The sequence below is a fragment of the Rhipicephalus microplus genome, chromosome 6, assembly GCF_043290135.1.
Source record: "Rhipicephalus microplus isolate Deutch F79 chromosome 6, USDA_Rmic, whole genome shotgun sequence".
NCBI classification, from domain to species: Eukaryota; Metazoa; Arthropoda; class Arachnida; order Ixodida; family Ixodidae; genus Rhipicephalus; species Rhipicephalus microplus.
This window is the reverse complement of record NC_134705.1, coordinates 8,995,415-9,019,290: the sequence shown is the minus strand read 5'-3', so window position 1 is coordinate 9,019,290 and position 23,876 is coordinate 8,995,415. Positions and strand designations below refer to the sequence as shown.

Below are 23,876 nucleotides of genomic sequence, written 5' to 3'. Positions count from 1 at the left end.
TATAAAAATACACGTTCATAAAAGGTTGTGTACACAAACTAACAAAGTGAATGTATAAGCGGCACAACAATAACGCGATCACAGGTAAGTTTACAAGTAGTGCAAAAAGCCTATACAGAAGCCGGTACACCAGACACCGAAAGACTGCTATAATAGAATAACTGACAAATATTCTTCCAGACAGTGACAGAAATCAAGCGCTTGATTGAGGAACTCTGGGAGCTTTTTTCATTCAGATATCAATCTAAAAAACTGTTACTAGAAGCAACAATGAGGGCAAATATAGGCTTGAAAGCATGGGTTGATGTGTCAGGCGTTCTTCGTGACGTCAGTTGCGCTAAATATGACGGCCGCGTTATATTCACTCTCTTCCTTCTGCTCAGAGCAAGTAAAACGCTCGTAAACCAAGGAGTCTTGTTCATCCTATCAAAGTGATGAAAGAAAGATATGCACTCTACCATTTCTTCGTAGATACTCGTGACCCATGTGGGTGAGAGAAGTTAAGCGAATTCCCTACTAAATCGGGAAAGCTGGTAAAAGACGCTAAACGCGACTAATATACTCTGTATTTTTTTGCCTTGTGAATTGAAAGCAGATGTCAAATAAGCGGAATTCAATCGCATCACTATGGCAGCCCACCTATTGCTAATAAGGTAAGCGATAATATTTGGAGGTGAAGCCTAGCAGATAAACGCAATCGATATCATTTATAACTGGCTGAAATCACTCATGATCAGAATGCCATGGCGTTTTTACTGAGCGCCCTGGCATAGTCACTTTATATATACGAAATTCGCCACAGGAAAATTGTCAGTGTTCAAAAAAAGTCACAGATTTGCCGTAAAGGCGAAGCAATGAGAATAGCAACAAACTGGAAGGCCACGCAATATTGGCAAGCAGATCAAAATGTGCCCTGCGTTCCTCATACACAAATGACGCAACAAACGTTTCACAGGTACAAATGAACGCGACTAACTTTTCACAAACTCTACAGAATCTAACAAACGTGCAGAGCCGCTGGATATTTAAAAGTGTCTCAAGGGCCTTTCGCGGTGGCCATGTATACTCGTGCGCATGTTGTCAAGTGCAGTTTGTGACTGTGGCAGGGATGATTGCACGAAATCAAACTCACTGAATAGGTGCAGCAATGAATGTGTTAGCGCCAAATCGCCATGTTTTACCAAGTGAGGCTGCCAGTGAAGTATTTCATATTCGATCTCACGTAACTCTACAAAACACTGGTGTAACAGATCGTGGCCGCAACAGGTAAACAAGTGGCACTGTTTTTTCTGTGTTTGTTGAGAGCGCGGCTCGTAGAAGCTTCCGCCTGCATTAGGGGCAGAAGCACGCGCTGATCGTTCCCGTGATAACGCGGCAATTATAAGCGCCCCGATCCCCGTTGTTCGCTCACGAGATAAACACACACGCAAACGACTTTGGCTGGAAAGGCGATGTTCGCTTCGGAGAAAACGGAGGCTAGCGAATCCTTCCGCGTATACATACATACATACATACATACATACATACATACATACATACATACATACATACATACATACATACATACATACATACATACATACATACATACATACATACATACATACATACATACATACATACATACATACATACATACATACATACATACATACATTTATTTATTTATTTAAATACCCTAAAGGTCCGAATGGGCATTACATAGGGGGGATAGAGTGGGGTTATGATCACAAGTACAGTACAGAACATAAACGAAGGCAGAGATGGTATACATGTCTACTGCATCGAGAAACTGAAAGTGCAATCCAGAAACAACGCCATACAACAATAGATTACATTGAATGAAAAAAGAAGGGGTTCACGCGAAATACACTTTAAAACAGTAAACAAGAACAAAAAAGCGCGATCAGTACACTCAACAACTATGTGCAAAAAAGAAGAAAAAGAAAAAAATACAGAGAGAAACATAGAAGAAGAAGAAAATCAAAATAAAGATTTAGGCGTCATCAAAGAACTTCAAGAAAGGTTTTGAGTGCATGTTGAAAAGATGATGAATCGGACAGTTCTGCGATGTGAGCAGGTAGCGCGTTCCATTCTGCGATTGCAAGGACTAAAGGGGAGTTTTTATATCTTTCTGTTTTAGCGAAAATTGGTTTAACTTTGAAAGTGTGGTCTATCCGGGCGGAGATATGAGGTGGTGGAATGATATGAAGCTGGGAAAACGGCGTGCTACTGTGGTACAGCGAATGAAAGAAAGATAGTCGAGCCAACTTACATACATACATACATACATACATACATACATACATACATACATACATACATACATACATACATACATACATACATACATACATACATACATACATACATACATACATACATACATACATACATACATACATACATACATACATACATACATACATACATACATACATACATACATACATACATACATACATACATACATACATACATACATACATACATACATCCATACATACATACATACATACATACATACATAAGTGCCCCGCCGCGGTGGTCTAGTGGTTAAGGCTGCTAACCCGCAGGTCGCGGGTTCGAATTCCGGCTGCGGCGGCTCCATTTTCGATGGAGGTGGAAATCTTGTAGGCCCGTGTGCTCAGATTTGGGTGCACGTAAAAGAACACCAGGTGGTCGAAATCTCCGGAGCCCTCCACTACGGCGTCTCTCATAATCATACGGCGGTTTTGGGACGTTCAACCCGACATACCACATGCATACATATGCGTGAAAGACGGCGACGGCGGTGACGGTGAAAAACGAGCCAAGACTGTCCATATAATTTCTATCGCAATAAAATTCAGGCGGAGAAAATCTGACGATGTGATTGGGCTAACGATGAAACGAGTCTTGATGTCATCGACCCGATCGCGCATTTGGTCTCATTTTGGTATGTGCAGTGAATATCTTACCAGCCTGTCTTATAAGCCACCTCTTACTGATTCATAAATTTTTCTTGTTGTTTTCAGACCCACTACCTGCACTTGGTCTGAAAGCATTCAGGAAGACGCCAATGCCCAGCACGCTTGTTTTTCCCCTCTGTCAACTCAGCATTTTTTTGAGAATCGCTCAAGCCAGTGGTTGCTGTTATTCGTCATTATTACGTTTTCTAGTGTACATGGCCCCACTGAGCCTGTAGGGAGGCCCCTTTTTCTTTATAATGCACAACATATTGGATCCAGTTTGAAAGTATACTGTAGAATCGAGCACACTGCAGTGTTTTCATAGGTGTTGTGCTAAATTTGCATTTACCTTTCCACTATCTAGACGCTAGCAATATTGAGAAAGCTTTCACAGTGCCACAGGAACACTACCCGTGCCACTACGATTGCCAAGCAGAAGAAGAGCATAGCTTGTTTATTAACTCATGGTATTTATTGTAAACCTATTATTTAGAGCGTAATTGAAATAACGGGCGTAGCAGTGATCTTCTTTAAAACTTGTCATGAACTTTTGAAATCAATAATTTCTGTGAATGTTGATAGTCCTGTAACCTCACGTATTTTTGATCATCACAGTTTACCACTCTCGGGGCAGCATGTACAGATGCCATGTTTATATGCAATGCCTGTACTGTTTGCTCATTCAGACATTTGGCCCTCGAAAATTTAGTGCGACCTTTATAGCTGTACATTGCAGATGTCTCAGCAGTGCTGTAACACTTTAGTTAGGTGTGGTCATTTTTATTAAGATCTATGTTGCGGCATCCAAAAATGTAATTGACGCCTCCATCGATTGTATAATTCTTAAATGTAACGATGTTTATTAACGTGGCAGCAGCTGCGCGGCAAGCATGCCAACGCTGTGCTCGAACGAATAAAGAAACGCAGATAAATCCGAGCGTGAGATATTGTGTTACATAGTCACCAGTGGTGACGTAGGACTCCGCTGAAACTGTGGTGGCACTGTCCCTTGTCAAAAGCGTGAAGCAGTAAGTCGCCGTGACACACCGGGCTCACCAGTGACGAGATGGAGGCTGCGCACGCTTGTACCTAGTAGTCGCCTCAAATAAATTACGCGTAATCTTTGCTAGAATTTAGCATAAGCTCTTGTATCTTACTGTACTATTGTGTTATTGAAGTGAGCCAAGCGCAACACCCATTTCGAGAGGGTGTTACCTTGCAATGCCCCTTTCCGGCGGCACTAGCCAACGTTTTCTAGAAAAAAGGTCGTTTCATCGGCGATGGCGTCGAGCACTCGTTCACGTTTCATTCTCTCTTTTTCTCTCGCGTGCGCCATGGGACAACGTGTGAAGTGCATCCTCATGGCACGCCCGTCTTGCAGGCTGAGGCGAAACTTGAGCGAGAAGGCTTCGGAGCCCATAATGCTCGTCACCAAGCTGAATTCTCTGCTTTCTGGAGGCACAAATGCTTTTCTGCACTCCGGGTGGTAATTATGCAATAATCCAGAAGTATATGCCGGCAGACGCACTAAATAAAAACGTGCATCACTCAACCGCCACCACCTTCCTCACTACAGTCACCTTAGACTGTTCAAAGCTCTCCTTGAGGCGGCAATAGGTCTAGGATGTCATTTTGAAAAACATGTTGACAGGTTGAAATCACCGAGCCACATGCCTGAACTTGGCATCCCCTGGGGACAGCGATCCCTCCTCTTGCGTTTACGCATCGGCTGCTTCTGGCCTATGGGCCGGCGTAAACAGATTAACAGAGCCTTGTAACTTGCGGGCACAGCCTTTGCGGCAAAGGGAACGGCTGAGCACCCGTTGGGTACGTGTATGCGCAGCCACTCAAACACAATGAGATGCATTGATCATCACATTCCCTCACCAAGGTCTCTACATGGCGGCGTGGAAGACCCACTTCTTCCCGCTCGAGCGCCATACACAGCTCTTCCAGGTGCCTCTTCTCTTACGTGGGGAAACCGGGCTAGAGAAAAAGCGATAGAAGTCACACAGCCAGCCTAAGCATGGGGTGGCACTCTCGTTGTCTGCCCCACTTTTAAAATCTTTATGAATCTCTCCCCATTCGCGTGCAAGCGATGAGCTCAACTAGAGCTGCTGAAATTGCACATTACACGCGAAGCTGCTTATCGTCTTGCCCATGCTAGTATTCGGAGCACACACTCGATGGCTCTGTGGTAGAATGCTCGCTCCACATCGGCGCATGCTCTCGATGAGTGGAGCCCACAGCAGCACTGCGCTGCTTTGTATAATAGGTTGCCATTGCTCCGCTTAGTGATAGCACGACTCTGTTCAGGCAGTACCATCTCTGGCAGAAAAATAAAAACTGGAAATGTACGTCATGTGTTTTCCCTTCTCTCAACTACGCTGCCGGTCATTATTCTATGCACGTGCAGAGCTCTCGCGCTGCATTAGCAGCGCCGCGCAATGTACCGCTTGAAAAAGATCTTCCAGCTTGACAGTCAATGCGAAAAGCAAACGTCATCTAAGCAGAAAAGCTTGTTAATCACGCTTACGATATAGGCAGACTACAATGACGCCCAACTAAACGCGAAATACATTTCAGAAGCCCATGACATTGCCTTGTATGGCACTAATCGTCCAGTCCAGGCGAACCTTTATACTGCACGTGTTTAAAATACCTAATTATATATTTGCCCTACAAAAGGAAGCCACGCACTCAGTCGCTATTCGACGTTGTAAGCATGCAATAAAACAACAGGTGCTTGTTGTTTTCATGGGCATGCTCGCAGTAGCTGACACGAATACTGTCACAAACTTCGCGGTGCGCAAAAAAGAAAGAAAAAAGATCACACCGCCATCGCACTTTTTCAAAAAGCTTGATCAGGTGAGAGTCCTGTCCTCTGTACAATTGAAACATGACGCGCTGACTTCCATCAGTCAGTCAACCAAATATTTATTTGCTTTTATTCTATTTACACGCTCAAAAGAGAGGAGACAGGACTAATTGCGGATTGCGTTTTTTTCTTTTCTTAGATCTTTTTTATTGTGTAGTTGCACATGAATGTTAAACGAGTTTAGCTAAATGTGAGCTTGTATAAAGAAATAAAAAGATGAGTGCATGCATGCCTGTAGTGAGTGGGCTTGAATAGGCACCTATGAAGCAACTATTCGTACGGGATTCACTTTGCCCTTTCTTCTAAAGCTGGCAGACCAGCTCTGGGCCGTCCGGCAAGCTGAAGATGCCGCCCGGGTCCAAGGACTTCGAGCGGTCACCTGAGGCACAACCATCATAATCGACGGAGAGTGGCAAGGCACACGGGTTGATTGCCCCTTCCCCTACCTTACCCGGCGAAAACTGCCGGACATAAAGTTTATTCATTCATTCATTTCTGAAGTCAAGTGCCATACCCTGTTCCACTGCTGATGGGTTGCTGTGGCTTTGTCGAACTGTCATTTGACAACTTTTTTCTGGCCACCCTTTCTTCACCCTGAAGGTTGTTATTTGTGGTGAAAATAAAAGTCTTTGATTGATTCATTCATTCATTCATTGACTGATTGATAGTGTAGATTATACGAATTTCCTTTTCAGTTGCTACGAAAACAGTACCTCGAAGTGGCCAAAAATGCATGGGACATATAGGGCTTACCCGGTGCCATTAATGTGTCTGGAAGGTGCATTGACTAGGTCTTGCGCTCACATGACGCAGGAGAACTTTAATAACAAGTTCAGTTGATGCAGGAGTGCTTTGATAATGAGCTCTCAGTTGGCTATATTCAGTCCGTGCTTTTTTCGCTCGGTCATTGTAGCAGCAGCCGAAACCTTCCTTCAAAAGCCGAAAGCAGAAAAGAAAAACCCCAGTGGAGTAGTTGTCCAGTAAGCCCATAAGGTTCTACGCGAGCTTAAAAAGGTAGCTTATAGGTACAATATTGCTTTTGTGTTTTTTGCGCCAAAGAAGCTGTCAGGCCTGTGCTCACATATTTCAAGAGGCCTCAAGGCTACGGTAAGAACTATGCGAGCCCTCATGTCACCTGCGTGGTGGGAGTGGTCTGTGAAATACCGCACACCTGTGAAAGGGCTAGCATCAGCCAAAGCAGCTGATGTGTTGATAATAGAGCGAGAAAATGGTAGTTTTTAATTAACAGTAATCTTTCATCAAACTGGCCTGTGTACTGTAACACACGTAAATGTGGGGCTAAATTTGCCAATACCAGAATTCTTAGTAGAAGCAAGGAAGTACTCCAAAGAGATATTCCACAAGCTTACAATGCAACAATAACATTATGTACTGTGACGGGAAAGAGACCGACATGGAATAGTATGAACTGGCACGTAGCAATATTATATATATATATATCTATATATATATATATATATATATATATATATATATTGGTGTTACCAATACATCTTGTAACACAATCAGTAGAGTTTTAAAGTTCAAAGCAAGACTGTTAAAGAGGACAATTCACTGATATTTCGGTATTGGTCGTTCTGAGTGAAAATCAGACTTTCCATGAGCGAAAATTCAAGATAGATTCAGATAAAGAAATGAAAAAAATCTTTGGTTCGATTGGGAATTGAATCCAGGTCATTTAAAGCAGGGTAAGCATTTGGGCTAGTTGGCCTACAATTTTAGTTTACCACAGAAGTTGAGTAGCATAGTTGGCTTTCTTTCCTCATCGAGCACAAAGAAAAATACCTGCACAAATCAATATTGGCATTTCATGTCTGTGAATCTTGCTACTGAAAAAAGGTCTGTACGTTTGTAAGTCGTACCACTTAAGTTTGCCAAAATCCAGAAGACTTCACAGCCAACATGGGGCATGTGCATCAGAATCCCACCCAAAGTGGCTACCCTGACTCATTTGTGCAATCTTCAGAACATCAGCTACTACATCCTGACAACTCGTGCCATGAGAAACATACTTCTGTGCTGTATGTTCCTGAGATCAGCAAGCACCTTGGGCCTGTTCTATGCCCCTTTGATGTTCAGATACTGCATGTGCTAACAAACAAGTTGAGGAATCCCCATATGACGAGGGCAAAAGACAAGCTCCCATAGGAAGAATTTCCAGGTGTTCTCTACACCATCTCGTGTGCTGACTGTGGTGGCAGTTACACCAATAAGACAGGCAACTTTCAGAGACTCGAGCAGCATATGTGCAATGCAAGAAAGAAGAAAATTGCATAAAATGCACTGGCTTAACATGCGTAAGTGTGTGGTCAAGAAATAAATGAGAATAAGGCAAGGATAACAGAAAGGGAAAAGAACTGAATGTCTGAGCTTTATTTTGAATCTCTAACGATCCACAAAAATGGTACACACACTGAATCATAATGACAGGAACTTTCCACATGTCTATGCACAGTGCCCACATCACATTTTAAAAGATACATAACTGTGCTAAAACTGCTGCTTGGGTGAACTGGTTCATGATTAAGATATGGTATATCTACCAGTGCAAAGAAAGACCGAATACTCAGGAAGGATACATACACACAGCAATATTTTTCCGTCCTTTTTGAATGTTCTGTCTTTCTTTGCACTGGTAAATCTACCCTATACATAACTGGACTATATGTGCATTCATTTTTCATTTCTGAGGCTAACATGCAAGAGCTGAAAATGCCTTGCTTATATTTGTGGTCGGTGTTTATTTTAACTGTCATGTCTTGTACGTCCTGACCAGACAGGTTTCTGTCATACCCTTGACTCGTCTGCCCTTGAGCTCACAAAACCATTACGTGAGCATAGCATCACAGAACTGAGGAACAGTGATGAGGCAATTATAGTTGCATAAAGAAACTTTGATCACCTTAGAAGACACACTGACAGCAACACCGGTGCTTGCCTGCTGCAAACTTCACAGTGCCTGTAGATGCATGATCTCACAGACACAACATGTGCACAAGAGAAGGATGCACTGGCAATCACATGGGCCCGCAAACATTACCACTCCTATCAGCTAGGATTGCTCTTTCACGTGGAAACAGATCATGAGCTGCCATTAGTGCTGCTGTAATCAAGCCACCTGCATGAACTTGGTCTGTGTCTGCAACATTTTTAATTGGTTGTAGTTTGACTACACCACTGTGCACAACCCTAGCAAGGGCTCTCAACAGAACTACAGAAAGAGACGCACAGCCCACAACTGAGGACACTTTTGGCGCAAATACAATGAGGTCGCATAACACCTGCGCTGTGTGTCCTTGTTCTATTTATGCCAAAGGCATCTATATTGATAACCCACTAACAACTACCTCAAACCATAATTCGGCCAGAAGGAGCCCAAAAAAGGTCCACAATGAAACTGCTTCCCAGGTCACGCTATACTAGACAAAGGCAGCTCTAAAGAATGGTCCAGTCTAAGCAAGGGTGAAACACTACTGTACGACAGCGTGGCCCAGACAAGTCATCCAGATATGCTCAGGATTGGCCCTTAGATTGACAATGGTGGATCGCATTAAACTAAAAGACAGCACATCAAACTTACATTCAAAGTGAGCCACTCATGCAGTCCCAAGGCCAGGCGTGAACCAACACTTAGGAAGCCTGCCAAGAGTGCCAAAACCACATCCCGAGCCCTTCCTAAGCACCTATGGGAGCAGGGTTTGATCTTGACGCCTTGGTATACTCTTTGGCTACTTTGAACTTCTATGTAAATGTGAACAATGAGATGTGTTAATGGTATTGCGTCATCAGAAAAGGTAGGTGTAGAGAAGATGACGGACAAAAACTGATCTGTGTATTTGTTTCTCTTTTCGTCTGTCATCTTCTTTGCACCCACTTTTTCGAATCTTGAAATTATACTTTGGCACATTTAGTAGCCACTTTCAGTTATTTTATTTCATTTTATTTACCCTCAGGGCCATATGGCATTATAGAGGGGCGTGGAAATAAAGTTTACAAGGAAAAGAAAAATACATCATGAGAATATACAGCATAGAAAATACATATTATACAGCAGAATGTACAGCAGAGAAAATACAGCATGAGAATAAATAATGCAACAAACATATAAATAAAAAAAGTAAAGAAAAAGAAAAGAAAAACTTCTGATTATACAATAGTAGCTGTGCAACGACGTTGAACATAATACAATTTTGAGTAACGGTTAGCTCATACAATACTGAGTAATGTTTGACGGAAAATATTGTTATTAGTAATAGTGACGATGTCTTCGGCAAGGTGGTTCCAATCTACTGATGTATGAGGTATAAATGATCAATAAAAACACTGGGAGTTTCAGGATGCGATTCCAACCTTATGGCGATGGTTGATGCGGTGGAATATGTACTGAGGATTGAGGATTAATTGGGTATGTAAGGTGGCGTGATGGAATAATTTGTGAAATGTACTCAAACGAGATATTTTCCAACGGGATGCAAGGGAAGGAAGGCCTAGGCTGGATTTCACTGAACTGATACTGGCGATGCGATTGTAGTTAGAAAGTATGAAATGGGCGGAGTTATTCTGTACGCGCTCAAGTGAAGTAACCAGGTTATCGTGGTAAGGATCCCACACTGATGATGCATATTCGAGTTTGGAACGTATTAATGTTTTGTACAACAGAAGCTTTAGTGCAGAAGGTGCTTTTGCAAAGTTACGACCTATGTAGCCTAACATGCGATTAGCATTATTAGTAATGTATGCGATGTGGGGTGCCCAAGATAAGTTAGATGTGATAAGAATGCCCAGGTATTTATACGAGGAGACAGGATCAAGCGGGACGTTGCTTAAGTAGCATTTTGTTGGGGTGTTAGCAGATCTAGTTACCCGCATTACCTTACATTTAGCAATGTTTAAGTCCACCTGTCATGTGCTGCACCAAGCTGCTACTGTGTTAAGCCCAAACTCCATACGCGCGAAAATGCACGCGACAGCGACGAGCGACGCTATGAGCGACGAAACAGGGCGTTCGCGCGACGTGTCGCGTGCTCGTTTTCGCGCGATCGCTCGGTTCTCCAGATTTGGAAACCGTCGCTCATCGCCCGGAAGTGCTGGGCTCAAGCAGCCAATAGCGAAAAACCGGAAAAGACGAAGACTACATAGGTGCACGTGACCCTGCCCGAGTCACGTATGCGCAACAAGAAATAACGCAATGTTTATTACGCATGCGCATATAAAAAATGCTGCAAGGCAATAATAAACACTTTCCGTTCCATTACACAACAATATATCTTATTTTTAAATTGGAAACCGCTCGCTACGCGGTTTTCTTGGTGCGAGTTGACGGCCTCATGCCACCAACAGTGGAATTCGCTCGCCGAAGCCGTCGCGTGAATGGAGTTTGCCTGCGCGAGCGACTGATCGCGCGACGCCGATCTACGTCGCGTCGCTCGTCGCTGTCGCGTGCATTTTCGCGCTTATGGAGTTTGGGCTTCAAGGTCAGATTGGAGGCTTAAACTGTCATTATTACTGGTTATTTCACAAAAAATGACGCAGTCATCTGCAAAAAGAGGAATCTTAGAAGAAAGTGAAGACGTGAGGTGATTAATTTAAATTGGAAACAAAAGTGGACCAAGAACAACCCTTGCGGTACATGATTACAAATAAGCAGCGCACGACGTTTTACACAAAGAGAGACGATAGGGACACCGCTGCACTCTCAACTAGTTTATTTCGTAAACGACCTTGGTTATTATACAACAAGACATGAACAATCACCAACTCGCCCAACTTTCGGTGTTACTGAACCTTGCGGTACACCTGAGTGGACCGCAGTAGATGACGAACTGTGATTGTTAGCAGTAATGTATTGAACACGGTTAAACAAGACACACTCAATCCACTTGAGTAAACTATTGTCAATATTTAGTAGGCTCAGTTTGAAGAGTGGTAGTTCGTGACAGACTTTATTGAAAGCCTTACCGAAGTCTAAAGAAATGCAATCAGCACATGATGAACGGTCTAAAATCTGATACAGTTTGTGAGTGAAATATATTAGCTGTGTTTCGCATAAAAAATGTTTGCGAAAACCATGTTGTGCTAGTGTAAAAAAAGAATTCTATTCAAGGAAGTTAATGAGGTTGGTGAAAACGACATGTTCTAATAATTTACAGGAAGTGCTTATTAACCAAATAGGGCGATAATTTTTCGGAGAGTGTTTATTACCAGACTTAAAGATTGGGACCACCCTCCCGATTTTCCATTGAGTAGGAATGATTGATGTATCTAAGGACTGTTGAAAGACTTTTGTTAGCATCACTGAACTGTAAGTAACCGTGCTTTTCAGAAATTCGCTACCAATATTGTCATGGCCAGGGGATGAGTGAATGGGCAAGTTATCTATGAGTTTAGCGATACCGGAATGATCAATGGAAATTGGTGGCATGGCAATATAACTGAAGTTTTGCACATGGGGTTGGATGACGTTATCAACTCGAAAAAAGTTGTTTTTAAAAGTGTCATTAAGAAGATCGGCACACATGTCAGTAGCAACTGGATTGTCAAAATCATCTACTAGAACTATGCTGTTATCTGGTAAAGGGTTAATTAAGCGCCAAAATTTACGTACTTTATTTGCAAGCATATCTGGGAGAGTTCGAGAAAGGAAATGTAATTTAGAGGATTTTAAGGCGGTAAGGTAAGCGTCGTGCGCTGCTTTGTAAATCGCCCAACGGTCTTCAGAAGGCGCTAGTTTTGCTGATCTGTAAAGTCGTTTTTTACGGTTAGATAGGCGTTTGATGTAGGTGTTGTACCATGGTGCCTGGTGATTAGAAATGATGGTTCGGTTAGGAATGTATTTCTTAGTAAGTTCGTCTACTTTTGCTGCAAAAATATCCCAGTTCGATTGGACAGAGCGATCACTGAACTGGATAAAAAAGGAAGCAACGAAGTTCGACAGTTCGTCATTAATGGCATCGAAATTTGCATTACTGTAATTGACTATGAGTTTTTTCAGTCTGGTTCGTTTTGAGGGTGGCATTTTAAGGTGAAAAGCAAGCAGAGAATGACCACCGATACCAGGCATATAAGTGATTTCAGAGGCTAGATCAGGTGAGTTGGTCAAGATTAGGTCAAGGGTACTTGAAGTGGTACTGGTTATTCTTGTAGGTTGGGTCACCAGTTGACAAAGGCCAAAAACAGAACACATATCTACGAAATCCTTGGCCTGTGCTGAAATACATTGTTTCCTGGTTTTTATTTTGCATTAGTCGGTGCATTTGTACCATATACACCCCGCCAGCAGGCTGGTATGCAAGGTATAACAAAGTAATGTACGGCGTGCATCAAAAGACAGGGTGATAAAGTTCCAAGCCAGTTTGCAGCCTGTAGCATGCTGCTCACCATATATGCTGATAATGCACGCTAATTTCAAGTGCCAATGCAGAGCGGGTGTTCTTGTGTAAACCCGACAAGAACAGAGACACAAAAAAGAGAGGAAGAAACAGGACTGTTCATCTTCATCAAACTTTGCAATTATTTGAAGTTGAACTTTCATGGAAACCCTGCTAATGAATTTAGGTCTGTGGTTCGAAACAAAAATGACACCATCGCTTAATGTTCCTACCAACCCGCTGGCTTTATTTTTCATAATGTCTCTGTCATTTGCGAAGTCTAGACTTCATAAACTACACACAGGTGAACTCAACTAATTATAAATTATTCAATTATCTGTTACTTGCCTACGCCTTGAAGACGGCATTGACTGCTACGACCCGGTGAAAAACGCGCAATTTTCACCCAACTTGGCTTGGATCCGTACAAAGCTATGGCTTTTGGAAAACGGGTGCAGGTAACCTGAGGTTCTTTGCAGCGTTAAATCTGGTTTTCTGGGCATATTTTTCTTGCGTGTGTGATGGCGTGCGGTGGCTTTTGGGTAACAGGGGGTCAGGCAACCTCAGGCTCTCGGCCAACGTTACTAGAATAGTCTATAGTAACGTTGCTCTCGGCCGTGTCTCGGCGTGTGGCGTGTGTCCAAGCGTGCGTGTGTAGGAGGAGCTGTACGCGATCGCGAGCTGTACACATTTGTGTTCTGCTGGACGTGTGCTGATTGCTGTGTCTTTGTGGTGGACACGAGCTCTGCGGTTGTGCTTATCGTTGCCCATGTGCCTGACGAACGCGGATGGCGTTTGCAGCGCTTGAACTTGCACTCTAGTCCATTGCACTAGAGACCTTACTTGCACTGTCACTGCATGCTTAAGCGTTATTTTTGTGATTGCTAATATTTGATTTTTGTGTGTGTGTGTGTGTGAGGTGGCAGCGTTTGTTGTGCAAATTTTACTGAGCGTGAAAGTATTTTTTTCACTGTGCTTGATCGGCAACTTGCTTTGACTGTTTTGCCGCTTGCTCATTGAATGTATCAATTCGTTTCATTCTCTCTGATTATTCCCGGTCATCCAGTGTCACTAACATGAAACAAGTAGTACAACTACCTGATCTTGCAACCCGTCGTATGATATCCCGCCTATGTGTTTTCCATAAAATATTTTACACCAATCAGACCTTAAAACAATCCCTTTTTTCAGTTCCATCATACGTGTCATCCCGCATTGATCATCCGTTAAAAGTTGGTGTGCCAAACTGCCGAACAAACCTTTACCTGAACTCGTTTGTCCCAATGACCAGCGTGCAGTAGAATCACCTTCCAGCCTCCATCATCTCCATCAGCGACGCTGCGCACTTCAGGTCCACTGTCAGCAATCACTTTTTGTAACCACCCCGCTGTTGTCTTTTCTCTTGATTGTTTAATATTGTACCCCTCCTCTCTGTAACGCCCTACGGCATTGAGAGTAAATAAATGAAATGAAATGTAATGAAATTAATGAGTGGCATTACTGCTGTTTTATCGATCAGCGAGGCTGATTTTCTCTGTCGGTTAAGCCATTGCGAGTGTTGCATTATGTAATTTGCACGATCGGGCACAAATGGAGAAGTGAGTCGTTCATGGTTGAGAAACACGAATTAAATTGAAAGAGCCTGTATGGTACTACTCAAGCCCCATGCAGCTGCACGATCTATAGTTGTACATAAACAAGTGTTCGACGCCTGGGTATGTAGTACGTGTGGTTTGCACCCCGTAGAGTTTCCTGCCCACGCGTGCCTCATTTTCTGGCGTGAAATGGCACCCTTGTAAGCAAATAACAAACTAGTATCAATCCCTTTTGAAGATTAAAAAAAACAAATAGCTACCTGTCTTCTTTTTTCTATAATTGAAAAGTTAACGAACTTCTAGGGGGGGGGGGGAAGCTTCATCCATGTAGGAGAACTGTGAAAAAAAAGCACTGAAAAATGGGTGACTTCTTTTAATGTATAAAAATGTTGTACAATAACATAATTTACCGTTTGAGGCTTACATGTATCATTGAAAGAAGATGACTGTAGTGTATTTAGCAAAACGGACGAATGTTGTACGCACAGATGTATGTTCAACAGTCACATATGTTTTATATAACCAGTTGTTTACATTTGCACAATGATGCCAGCAGCAACATGAGTGCTAGCAACATCATTCGTGGTAAGTTGATATGTAGCACTTGTGCTCTCAAGCATGGTAGCCCCGAACACTGCTACATAAATCTACCAAAGTGTATGGCGCCTAACTACGATAGACGTGAACTGGTCGTGATGGCTGCATCATAGGAGTGCATCTGTAATTTTTATAAAATTCTATAGTTAGCATACAATTGACATTGTGCCTGAGTGGTATCTATTTCCACAGCAATGTTGAGACCTGGTGGGGCTATGTGGTAAAATACTTGATTGCCACGCAGAATGTTTGGTTTTCATTCCTGCTGGGGCCCTGATATATATTCATTACATTTATAAGGTCAACACTGACTTTTTCCTGGATGTTCTCGTGTTAAAATTATCAATATTATTTCTTGCCATTCTTGAGTAGACAAACTGTCAATCACCCGGGGCACATAACCGCATACCTGCCAGATGTGTGCCACTCATCTGGAAGAAAGGGTTTGACAACATACGCAGGGGCATTGCGGCATTATTCATGACCTGACGGGCAATCGTATTCGTCAAACGTTCTTACCCTCCCATACTAATTTGGTTTACCCAAAGCTAAGGGTGTGATCACGAGAGCGACCAGACGTAGGCGACTAGATAGATAGACCAATAAAGACAATTTCTCCTTTCTAGTAAATTGAACGCTGCACGGTGGAAAATTTTTGTTATGAGCGTAATGTAGCTTAACACTCAATTTCTCGTTTTCTTCAATGAAGTTATTTTTTTCAGCATTGTATGAGCAGGCCAAGTTGTATGTGCAGACTCCTTCTTAGAACAACTAAAGCATCTTGTGAAAATAGTCCACTTGTCTGCATCCACTGTTGCTCACGATCCCATCTTCCCCTCCCCACCTGAACATTTTAGATACCAGACATACAACTCGCAGATGACTGTTTTTTCAGGAGCAGCTTGCCACAACAACAGCGCTAAGAAAAAAGACATACACTCCAGTGTTTTCAGTTTTACAACTTAAAGTGGCATACTACAGAAGAATGCCCACCAAGTCTTAGTGCTGCATGCTCAGTTCATTTCTACTTCTCGCTATGCCTTTCTTGAGAATACCTAATATATTAAATTAATGTATAATAACGATTCACTTCTGAAAGCTGTCTTGTCACATTCATTGACCTACAAGTGAAAGATGTGCTTTAATTTCATTGTGCTTTACACACTTACAGATAGCAGCAGAAGGTGCACTGTCATTCACTGAAAGGCTGATGCATCTTTTCTCAAATAGATCTATCGTTGTCCTCTCCTTGAAGCCCAGTGCACCTGAATAGGACTGGGCTTGGTGAACCACAATCAGGTATAGCTGTTTCCAATCCTGCCCTTCCTTTGCAGCATGAAAAACTAAGAGCAAGACCATAAATTGTGCTCCACTCATTACCTTGTTGCTTTGCCACTTCACTCTTTTAGTTTATTAAATACAAAGCATTTCTTAGCAAACTTCGGCGACTGACCGTATCTATCTATTTAGCCGCCTAGGACTCTTATCTCTCCTGGGCATTTCGATAATGGTATCAATACTGAAATTGGTATGGTGTAACATGACTGTATGATGAGCATAAGTGACTAGTCGTAACATGAAAATTATTACATGTATGTCATGAATGTCTTGATTTACATTCCATGTTCTTGCTGCTCTTGCGCTGGTTTCGTTCACATGACATATTGCAAAACTGGTCTAGTATGACGTGACTGCACGCCGAACATAAGCGACTGACCCTAACGCCGAAATCATGACATGCATGCCATGTAAACCACGACTACATGCTACACTCATAGTGCTCTTTGGTTGTTTTGCTAGCTTCATATACACCGAATTTGGTGTTAGGAGACATCAATAGATGATGAAGGTATATGACTGGTGCAAACATGATAAACATGACATCATACCAGGCTCATGGTGCAATTGTGACCGTTTCGCTAGCCTCACATATAACAAATTTGGTAATTATGTGTTGTGAATGGACAATGAAGGTAAATGACACATGCAAACATGCTAATCATGATATGCATGTCATGTAAAACACCTCTTTATGCTATGCTCTTAGTGCGCTCGCGGCCGTTTCGCTAGCTCCACATATACCAAATTTGGTATCACAGGACGCGAATAGACGAAGGTAAATGACATGTCCAAACATAATAATCGTAACATGGAAGTTGTGTTCGATATAATTTACGTCCACTTTGTAACGTTCTTCTAAATTTAAGCAACATATCAACCTTCCTCATTCATGCTTCACACATCATCGATTCCCACTGTACGTGAAATCTGCCATTTCGTTTACATTAACAGACTCATTAGCCTATTTCTCATTTTGTGCATTCACACTTTAATGCCTTAGACCCTCGGTGCATTTTCTGGAAAAGCAGCAGAGACCAAGGTGATAAGCAATATTGCATCTCCAACATCCTCAATATAATTATTTCTTTTTGTGACTGATTTCTCCAGTCATTTTTTAGCATGTGGCAATATGTCAGGCAATATTATAATGAAAAATAGTGCCAAAATGTTCTATGTCAAGTTAGGGCTGTTTTCCGGGGCACAGTAATTTCGCTCGTGTGTAGGCTGCATTCGCATTGGACGGGATTAAGTTGTGTATTGCTTGATGGGGAAAAAATTTATTAGTGCCGTAAAGGAAAGGTGGGTGAAAATGACAAAAACAACATATGTGTCTTTTGCCTTCTCTAAATTTCATCTACAGCGCTGTTTGATACCCTCCTAAGAAAACCATATTCAGTAGTATGCCCGGAGTGTGGGCTTCCGTGCACAGTTTGAACAAGTGCTCCAAAAAAATCTGGAGGAGTCATTTGTTTAACAGAACCGGAGTAGAGGCACCATGTCTAACATGTATGGGTTACATCATTGAAAAAGAAAATGAGTATACTAAAGTTGCGAGAAAGTTGAAAGAATGTCAGCAATACTAAAGTTGGAGAGAAAGGGCAAAGGTTTTCTGTGCTATATATATCGATGAGAAACTTTAAACACATTTTTCTGGGAGAAACAAATTTTCGGGAACTGCAGGGCTATAGGCACTCTTTAATTTGTACTGTGGATGATCTGAAAGTATGGTACGTCGCATATCCCGGTTTACATATTGTGCATGCACATCTAGACTTCACAGCAAAAGTTGTTGCAAAATTAATTCAGCCAACAAAGTTTTCTGTAAATATTTGTTACAGCCACAGAAACACGGCTCATCGCGAGTTTTCTCTTTGAACCTTGTGTAGATTCCTACTGCAAGAGAAACGAATTGTGCAAAGTAATTAACGGCGTTTAAGTTAATGCGTAAACGAAGTCTGAACAACTATAGCTTCAAACCGTACATGCGCTAATTCGCTGCATAATATATTATGAATTGCTGTAGAGCCCACGTGAAAGCCACAATTGTAGCTTATAACAACCGAGTTCATTGTATAATTTTTATTATTGCTTTTGCTGCAAGTGCTGAACACGCTCATTTTTAGGCTTTCCACCGTCATGGCCGTACCAAAATCTTTGAAAAACTTCTACTAAATTGTTTTAGACTATTTGCAACCACGGCCCGAGTAGTTTAAACGCGAGCCTCCGCGATAACGACGCGTATTCTAAGGCTTCCCAATCAGTCAACTCGGTGCATGGAGTGGGGACTGTTGCCACTTATTAAACATCGTGACTGGACGCATTGGCTGGCTAGTTTTTATCATACTTATATGCGCAATAGCTCGAGGTAACCACATCACATCACCACGAATTTGTTCTCTCAGGATAACGCTGACTCTGATCTACAGGCTGGAGTCAAAATTACACTGATTTGACTCGAGGTGAAAACTGTTGAAACGAAAGTATGTGCGTTACTTGGCCCTGAATTGCCCTGTTTCAATTCAGACGGAGGGCTGTACAACTATACCTGTATAAAAGTGCATGAAGATATCACTTTGATGCGCACGGGGTGACAATTCTTATTGGCATGCTTGTCAAGAGCCACATCACAGAGGTCTGACAATGATATATTGTCATATGTAGTTAACTCTTGACAAGCACACCTTCGTTCAATGCTCATGCATGCACTTGGTTAAGAATTTGGCATCAGCCGCAGTCGCAATCTAATTCGCGATTTCTTAGGTTCTCTTCCACAACATGCTTGATTTCCAAGATCGAAAATGAAAGATATTCGCCTAAGTTGTTTTAAACTGAGTGCTAGCATGCACTCGTTCATATTTGCATTAACTTTTACGTAACCTGATCAAGCAACGCGTCATTTACATGCAGCATTCGCAAAAATCATTTTCTCTTGCATTTATTCAGGAAGTCACGTGCCACAATGTTTCACAATGAATTTTTAATGCACGTGTGCTGGCACATATTCACATGATTATTCGTCATTGTGCATAATTTTCGTTCACTTGTGCAGTGGTGTATGTAATTATTGGGTATATATGAACTATATCATTTCAACATATGTGTGTATCAGTTTTATTTATCAGAGTATTCTTTTATTTCCACATAGACTTATCAAGTTTTTGTTTTGTTTTTTTTTGCATATGTGCGCACGCTTTTTTTATCCTGCACATAAATGTGTGCTACAATTGTTTTTGCTATAATTGTGCTATAATTGTTGTGCTATAACTAGTTTTTTAATAATGTTATCTACTCACTGTCTAGCCGACCAGTAAGTCTTGCTCTCTTATAGATGTAAATATAAATTAATAAAACGGCAGTCATTATTTACGCGCTGGATGTAATATAAAGGCGCACGCAACGCATGCAAAATATCTCTGAATTCAAATTCAAAATAAAGTTCCCTCATCGAGGTAGAAAACGGGGCTGGAGGTACAGATACTGTCGCAATCATAGAATACGACAGTGGTCTTTGAACACATAGATATCTACACATGGGGAAGGGTCGATCGTATGTGCACCTAAAAACAACGTGTCATTTGTTTGGCTTCACTGCAGGACAAAAATGCCACACGGTGAAGCGTATTTGCTTAGCGGTAGAGCTTGTTAGCATATCGAGAGCGGCACTTCCTGATGTATACAACTTGTAAGAGCTTTTTGTGCAAGCTCCCACTAAGTTTGAACAGCGCGATTGAATGCGGACAGAAGAGAACAAGCACATACACCCACACCGAATAAACATCCTTCGTGCACGATCATTGATCGGTGTGCCTGTCAAAAATCTAGCTATATATGTAACGGAAGCTATTGGGCATCTTGGGTTGCTCATGGCAAGCAGACTAATACGAATTAACATCTTTTGCGTCTCAAATTAGTATCTCCGTGCGCTTTTACAGGCGTGAATGCACACACAAATGCAGGGATTGTAACATGACAATTCAGGGCTAAGTAACGCACATGTTTTCGTTTCCACCGCTTTCAACTCTGGTCACAACGGCGCAAGTTTTACTCGAACGAGCAGATCATAGTCAACATTATCTCTAGAGACCAGATTCGTGACGACATGACATGGTTATCTCAAGCTATCACGCATACAAGTATGGTAAATAAAGTAGCTAGCCTAGCTTCCATTGCATTTCAGCTCACGTACGCTTTGCGTCCAGTACGTAGTTCGATGTACTACATCATTCGTCAGGGATTCAGAACCGCTTCTCGTCTGACAATCTAATTCGTGCAGTACTATTGTCATGTGTGTTTATGACGGCATGACGTGCGGCCATCAGCTCTTTATAGAAGAAACTCTTAAATCGAGTTGACTTGTGCCCAGAAAACTAAGTTCACTCGGATCACACGTACACTCGCAGTAGTTCACGGCCACCAGTAATATAACCGTCGGTGGAACGAGCGTTATCGCGGAGGCTCGCGTTGGGAGCACAGTAATAAAAACTGTCTTAGTAACCTCTAGTACGTGTCATACACGCTAATAGTCTAAAACAATCTAGAAGTTTCTCAAACATTCTGGCGTGGCCTGCGCCGATCAATTTTTCATGGGACCAACATAATCATATAAAAAAAGAAATGAGCCAGTGTGGAATATCACCGCTATGCTGTATACAACCAAATCTCTTTCAATGACTCACTCAGAACTTTTCTGCACCCACCGAAAAAATCACAAAAAGTTAACCATAAAAACTGAGTCATACAATAAACTCGGCTGTTATAACTAATACAGTTGTGATTGTCACATTGGTTTTACATCATGCTGTTAATTTTCGCCTTCACGTATTCTTTGCACAACTTGTTTAATTTGCAGTACAAGTTCGTTTTGCAACAAATTTACGGGTGCAAAGTGCATCTTGGGTTCTCTCGAGAGAACCCAATATGTAAGCATGCAGTTTAAGTAGCTGCAAACCAAAAACTTGGTTCCCTAAATTCATCAACTGCAATAACTTTTGTTGTGACGTGATGATGCACATGTATGTGCACAGTACATATTAAGATATATGTGACCACACTTGAATCATCTGCAGTATCAACTAAACAGTACTACTGCAGTTCTCTGCAAATGTGATTCTTTCTTAAATGTATATTCAAAGTTTTTACCAATTAAATTTCTAGCATTTAAAAGACATTTCCTTTCTGTCGAGCTTTATATATATATAGATATAGAATTGCTGCCATATGCTTTCATAACAGTTTGGCAAAAATGGCATACTTATTACATACCAGATGTAATTGGTTTTGAAAGGAATGACTTCCAGAGGTTTTGTGAAACACTTGTTTGGAATTTGCTTGTGGCACATGCACAGTGCATGCAGGTATAGTATTGAAAACTACTTTTTTCAGGAGGGAATAACAGCCTTGTTGATGAAATAGAGAGAAGGCAATGGGACACGTGTGCTGCGTCTGTAATTTTCACCACATCTTTTTTTTATATAGTGCTGATCATAAATTCATGGCTAAATTAAGTCTATGCAAATACAACCTAATAAGTGAGACACTTGACTAATGTGACCCAGCAAACATTGCCCTAACTTGAAGCAGCATATTTTGGCTCTATTATGAGTCATAAGAAAGCTTGGCATAGACACACGCTAAAGAATTACTGACATATAGATCATAACAAAAGAAAATAGCTACATTGAGGACAGCATAGGTACAACATTGCTTGTAAACTTGGTCTCTGGTTTTATCTCTTTCCCTGTTTAAACAACGACATATGTATACTCTGTTATTTGTCCAAATAACCCAATTAGCAATTAGTCACTAAATCCATACTCGTTCTTGGAACGTACTAATACTGTAGAGAAGAAACTGTTTTTCTTTGCTGCGTTTTATACATGGCTACAGCAGTACAGGGGCAATATATATATATATATGTAGCACAAAACATTAAAGTAACGTTGTATTTTTGTTGCGAATTTTTAATAAACGTTTCATGTTTTCCAACAACGTTGTCTATACGTTTTACATGAAAAATATAACGTTCTTTGTTGTATGTAAAACGTTATATATATATTAGAAATACGCTTAAAATACCGTTGAATGTGGAACATTAGTGCAACATTCAAACAAAACATTGAATGCTGAATGTTATATTTCAAACATTAAAAAAATGTTAAAATTGCACAAAGAATTAACATAACAGGTAAACATTTCAGTAATGTTCATGTAATATTTTACAATCATTATTTGCCTAAAATGCCGATTAACCAAGAAATTTAATAACTTTAGCTGCAGGGAAATACTTCATGATGTACAGAGAAAACGTTAAATTTCATTTAAGAAATGAAATTGGTTTTTGCTAAGTGACACCAGATATTGATAGTTACAATAACATGTAGTGCAGTCAATCTGTGGCTATTCTTCAATTGATATTGCAACTATTCTATGCACGCTTATGAACTGGTTTTACTGCTTGAAATGTCATGCACAGCTGTCATTTGGTAATGTATTTGTAGTAGCTTTCAAGTTTCTCACACATCACTGTGTTATATACTACAGTGATGTGTAACAAACATATGTACATATGTACTTTAAAGTACATATGTACCAAACTACCATGGACGTCGGCATGAATGAGTCAAGTCTTGGCGGGGGGGGGGGGGGGGGGGGGTTCATTGCGATGGGGGAGTGCTGGTGTGGCTTGGGCAAATGATGCTTTAAATGTGCATGCTCCTGCTGATTCCCAAGAACACTGGTGACAAACAAAAGGTTGACAAAACAGTAATGCAATTTTTTTTATTGAGGTCCCAATGCTTTACATGCAGGAGTGAGCCAAACAATTATTGTAAATAAAACAAAGATTCTAAGGCTTCGCTAAAGCTATCCAAGTTTGAATGATGGTGATGCTCTTAGAAATACCGTTCCAGTCCTGGGTGGTCTAGCAAAGGAACGACAAAGGGTCACGGTGCAAACAAGAGGTTGGTCGACAGCCTTGTGGTAATGTGTGTGGGCTGAAGTATGATGAGCAGTTTGGAAGTTATATTGAAATGTATGCATTCGGTACTACAAGTACATTCTAGTGATTGTGCATTGCAGATATACATTATGTACGCCTGGGTTTGTCCTTATCTAAGCAGCACTAGCT

At 41.4% G+C, this 23,876-nt stretch overlaps 1 protein-coding gene across 5 annotated transcripts in view; it reads left to right on the top strand.

Moving 5' to 3' along the window:
• The window catches only part of LOC119168738 (Kv channel-interacting protein 4), an 850,622-nt gene extending 844,148 nt beyond the window's left edge, over nucleotides 1-6,474 (top strand). For all 5 annotated transcript variants that reach the window (XM_075865793.1, XM_075865791.1, XM_075865792.1 and 2 more), the window contains one exon: nucleotides 3,018-6,474. The gene's annotated coding sequence lies outside the window, so the exon portion shown is untranslated. The remainder of the gene's footprint in view (nucleotides 1-3,017) is intronic.
• Nucleotides 6,475-23,876: the final 17,402 nt, after the last annotated feature.